The following is a 6,000-nucleotide window of genomic DNA, read 5'->3' as shown; positions in this document are numbered from 1 at the left end:
TTGATTTTTTAAGTAATTATCTCATAAAATAATTAATTGATTAATGTCATAAAAAAAATGTTTATTATATTTTTTTATTCATCTTTAATTAAAATAATAATTGGAAAGAAATACGTCTAGACGAGAAAAGATGACGTACTTCCAATATAATATACTACAGCTAAAGAGAAGTTCAACTTGAATATAGAAAGGAATTTTCCATAGCTTGGAAATTCAAAAGATTCGAAGCAAATAAGTTTATACAAAAAGATGTTTGAAAAGGTTGCTCTGTGAAAAACATGATGTCTGTTTATAATTGTATCTCATTGTATAAAGAATTGCGAATATCTAGTTTCAGAAAATATGAACAAAAATTGTAAATACTTTAATTGAAAACTTTGCGCTGTGAATATCTTACTACAGCTTACAAAAAAATAAGAATATTTAGTGTCAAGAAATATGAAACATTTTATGAATTCTTTAATTTCCTTTTATTTTAAAGAAAAATTGAAATTGTTTGTTGTTGAAAATTATAAAAAATGGATTTTTTAGGTGAAAAAACTAAGAAAGAAAAAAAGCAACTACATTTTGTGTTCGTCAAAAGTATATACTTTTGATATAGTTTTGGAATTATACTAAACATCGTATTTTTTTCACCTCGGGGGTGCTATTAGCACGCAATGCAGTCCAGCCACCTGAAACAACGAACATTGCACAGACGTAGGTAGATAAAATACCCTCGTCACGTTGAGTTCTCCACAGTTTCAGCTCTTTTTGTCAACATCTGTCGTGCGCACTCGTAGATGATATAGTTTTCCGCTTTGGGTTATAAAACTAATATCCTTTATTGAGAAGTTAAAAATTTACAGAATTGTAAGAATAAATCAATTTCCCAGACAATCTTATATAAGTTGAATTAAATACAACTGTTACATTCCGTTGATTCTTCAAAACAATATGCTTAAGTTTTATTAAATTGGAACAACTAATTCATTATCGATTAAACGTACTTGTCAACATGAAACATGCCTTGTCAAAGATGATCATGATTGATGGTTAATATTCTATACATTCGTAATTACTTGACTAGTGTATTAGTAGATTTAAAATTGACATAATTTTTTTTTCTTAAAATCATAGTTTTATTTAATGTTTGTTTTATTAAATTTGTTATTAGATTTTTTATAATTTAAGTTCGCAATAATTTGGGCATATTTCGCTTGTTGAAATAAATTAATTTTAGAAATGTTGTTTATTTTGACAGTTATAAATGACGTATGTCACTTTAAAGGTGACATTAAACAAAAAAAGTGACACATATCAATTGACAACATTGTCTGTTTTTGAAGTAAAATATAAATTGGAAGATACAAATATGTACATTAATTTAAAAAATAATTTAGTCCATTAGAGTAATTACATTACAAGAAAATATGTTTTTGTCATGTATGAATGGAATTTGATAGAATCATTACATGATTAAATAATAGTATTTGTTATTTCCATTTGTTTTCTTTTCTACATTGCTCAATTTTTTAACAATCTGATCAATTTTCTTCTCACGATGCAGATTAGTAAATTATTGCAAATTTTAGAATGTAGTATGACTATATTAAATACTATGACTATAAACTGGGATGCAATGAATAACAACAGCGTAATATATGTATGTTGATGGCATTGAGTAGGTTTGAGATAGTTTATACATGCATGGATGTGACAGTTCTGTTGTTTAATGCTGAACAAAGCATGCATGATTTGAATAACCACTGACATTTGCAAATTAACAATATGGTACAAGATGAACAAGTATTGGGCTTTAGAAAAAGAACATCAATTGCTTCCAATGTTATTACATCAGAAGAGGCAGTAGAAAATGCAATATATTTGTTGAATGCAACTTCAATTTACAGGCCATGATGAAACCGCCTTTTAGATTCTCAACCTTATATCAAGAAAACGTAGTTCCCTGAATAAATTAGTTTTCTCTCTATTTACCTATTGCAAGTAAACAAGTTTTTTCTATTTTATTTCCTATATTATTTCAGTTTTTTTTATCGATCACAAAGTTTCTGTGCTTCTTACTAGTATACAAATAATAATAGAAATATTTACACAAAATAGCTAGATACAATTATGAAACAATTTACTTGCCAAGTACATCTACAATATGTAAGTAATGCGTTTCAATTTCACATCGATCACAAAATTTACAAGTGTAAAAATATTATTACAAACTTTTATATTATAGCAATATACAATTATAAAAAAAAACTTACTTGTCAAGTAACATATCAAGTAGATCTAAAAAACGCAACATTTTTTCTTTTCATTGTTTTTAAACATTGCAGTTTTTCGTTAATCACAAAATTTCATTACTTTTTTTTAAATAGTTTTTTTACGAACAACAAAAAATATTGATATCTGTAGAAGAAATAAGTAACGCAAATGCAATAATTATATAATAAAGGTTTAGATGAGATTATGTAAACTGTTATTTTTCTAAACAGCGTTCATTTCGATGGACGTCTAAGATGAAACAAAAAAGAAGTGAAGTCCAGAGCTGCTCGATAATTGAGTTCGCAGTGGTAATTAGGTTACAATTTAAACACAATCACGGTATTTTTTTTCAACTCTCCCGAATTGAATTGCGTCGACGTCAAATGGGATTATTCCCTGTAAGTGGATTATCCTTGTTTGGTTTTCAATAACCTTTTTTTTTATATATATATTTTTTTTGCACGTTTCTGGGAGCTACAGAAATCAAGCAAACACAAAATTGGTATGTTTCGTATGTTTACATTATTTTATTGTGTTTCGTATGTGCTCAGTTTTATTAGTAATTTAATTACTAACATTGAATTAAATTGTTTCAAATTTGTTCTTATTTTCTATAATTCTAGCTTTTTTTTGCTTATTTAAATATTAAAATGTATAACAGTAAATTTCATGAATAGAATTCTTTACCAAAGAAAATATCTATAATATTTGAAATTTACGAATTATTTTGATGAAATTTACAGTACTTTTTAAGAATTTGAAATTTACGGCAAATAATAAGTAATTAAAAAGAATAATATTTGAAATTTTCGGTATATTTTCAATGTATCAAATTTAAGGTAATTTGTAAGTATTTGAAATTTACGGTAATTTTTGAATATTTGAAATTTACATATATAATATTTTGTATATTTGAAATTTATGGTAATTTTTTCAATGCTTCAAATGTATGATATATTGTGAATATTTGAAATTTACGGTAAATTTGCAAAATAAAACAACATATCAATACAATTTTATAGAATATTTTAAAGAAAATGTAGAGCAAATTAAAAGTCTTCATTTATTATTTATGTTTATCCTATTTATTTGTTTTTTGGTATTGAAAATTGTTGTATATGTAAGAGGGAAATACAGATTTAATACAATTAAATAGAGGCAATATGAGGCAAACACCTGATTTATTGATCCACCCACGGCAAGTTAACTTAACTAGTGCGTTGATATAACCGAACGGTTAATTTCCACAGGCAATTACACGGTTCTCCTAGTCATTAATTCTAATTCTGCCAATCACAGACCAGAATAAAAAAAATATATACACTAGTTTGCAGAGCAACAATATCAAAGAAACCGACGTGTAAAGTAATTCATAACTAATTAATTCCCTTTAATTTAGTCCAAAAGTAATTATGCTACCTTTATAATAATTATTATTCTTATCTGTCGAGCAATATGTTTTCAGAAAATTGATTAAGTTAATGAAAAATTGTAGCCAAAAGTTATAAAACCTAACCTAATTTGAACAAAGCAATGGCAACTTCAATTTATTTAACAAATTGTCAAACAATTATTTCTAATTTTGAATTGGGACAAACATGAGTAAAAATATTTACATATTAAATATTTTAGCAGTATTTCTCAATCTTTCTGCCACTTTACTGAACATGTTTGTAGTTGTAATGCGACCCAATACTTTTAAAACACATTTTTTTTTTGGCGTATGGACGCGTATTGACGCAAAACATTTTCAAACGATATGTTCTTCAGAAAATTGATTAAGTTAAAAGGAATTTATAGCCAAAGGTTATCAAACCTAACCTAATTTGAACAAAGCAATGGTATCCTCAATTTGTTTAGCAAATTGTCAAACTATTATTTCTAATTATGAATTGTGTAAGAAATTAGAACAAATATGAGTTAACATATTTATATATTAAAGTTTTTAGCATAATTTGTCAATCTTTCTACCACGTGACTGAATATGTTTGTAGTTGTGATTGACCCAATACTTTTATAACATTTTTTTGACGTTTGGACAAAAAGTGAGAACTGTCACTTTTGACGCAAGACTTTCTCGAACAATATGTTCTTCAGGAAATTGATTAAGTTAATAGAAATTTATAGCTAAAAGTTATCAAACCTAACCTAATTTGAACAAAGCAATGCTAATCTCAATTAATTTGGCAAATTTGTCAAACTATTATTTCTAATTTTGAATTATGTAAGAACTTAGGACAAACATGAGTAAAAATATTTATATATTAAAGTTTTTAGCTGAATTTCTCAATCTTTCTACCAAGCGACTGAACATATTTGTTTGTATTTGTAAAACGACCTAATTGGTAAGAACATATTTTTTTGACGTTTGGACAAAAAGTGACACCTGTCACTTTTGACGGAAGATCTTGTCGAGCAATATATTCTTCAAGAAATTGATGAAGTTTATAGAAATTTATAGACAAAAGTTATTAAACAATGCAATGCTAAACTCTATTCATTTAACAACATGTCAGAGCATAATTTTGAATTGTATAAGAAATTAAGTTCATTCTAATGAGACATAAAGTGACATCTATAAATTTTGACAAAAGAACTAACATGGTATTGGTTTGGTGTTGTACTGCGACCCAACAATTTTTTGACGCTTTGACACAAAGTGACAGCTTGTGACCTATTGAACATTTAACTCGACCAATTATTGGTTCGCGTCCCATAGATTGAGAAACGATAGTTTAGAGGATTTTTTTTAGATTAAATAAAATTTATATTAAATATTTAATATAAAACTTTGAAATGTCAACAATATATAGATTGTGGATTAATACATTATTTAAAAGTTGAATTAAAAAGCGAGTTCATTTATTTCATGTAAAATATATTGATTCCGTCTGGCCAAATGCAAACAGTTCATATAGAGGAGATAAATTCAACACAATAATTATACAAAAAAAAATGAGCATTTATAAAAGCCGAATTCACGCATGTAATTCCATAGAGTGCTCTCAAAAGAATTGTTAGTTTGTTTTTTGTACCTTGTTAAATTTCAATACAACAACTCCACATGAAACTCGTTAAATACACTGTTTTTTATAACATCGATTGCTATGGTCATTAGGCAGAAATTCACTGTTATTTTTATATTTTGTTGGTATTTATTTATTTTTTTTACCTGATTTGTTACGTCGGAGATTCCTGAAAGTCATGCGGTTAACTAACAAAGACATCGTCAGGTGTGTGTCCTGACCACGTCAAACGGCTTTGAAAACTTTGGCCGGAACTAAAACTCCTCTACAATCTCGTCTCAACTACTTAGAAACACTATTTATCAAAGATAAACGGAAGCGCCGAAAGATGCCTTTCCGCTTTGATAGCATAATTTACTTAAATTCTTTAGAAATTTTAACAAAACGTTAGTAAACTATAAAATTTTTGTAATTTATTTGATTTCTTAAATCCATTTACACTTTATAATCAGTTTATTGAATTCTTTAAAAAAAAATTATTAAATTATATAAAAAAAAGTTTTATATGTAATTCAAATAAATACATAAGAAATATATCAAGAAAAAATAGTTTAGTCAATCTGTTCTCGGTAGTTTCATGAATTGCTAATTTGCAGGATTCGAAAACTTAACATACAAATTGGCATCTATGCTGTGAGTAATCGAACACTACTTGACCCTTAATTGAATATCAATTCACTGTTAAGGGTTTTCAAGACAAATAATGTTTAACAAA

Source organism: Nicrophorus vespilloides, unplaced genomic scaffold, assembly GCF_001412225.1.
Source record: "Nicrophorus vespilloides isolate i.1.1-1 unplaced genomic scaffold, Nicve_v1.0, whole genome shotgun sequence".
Lineage (NCBI taxonomy): Eukaryota > Metazoa > Arthropoda > Insecta > Coleoptera > Silphidae > Nicrophorus > Nicrophorus vespilloides.
The sequence above is the reverse complement of the archived record's forward strand: the minus strand, read 5'-3'. Positions refer to the sequence as shown.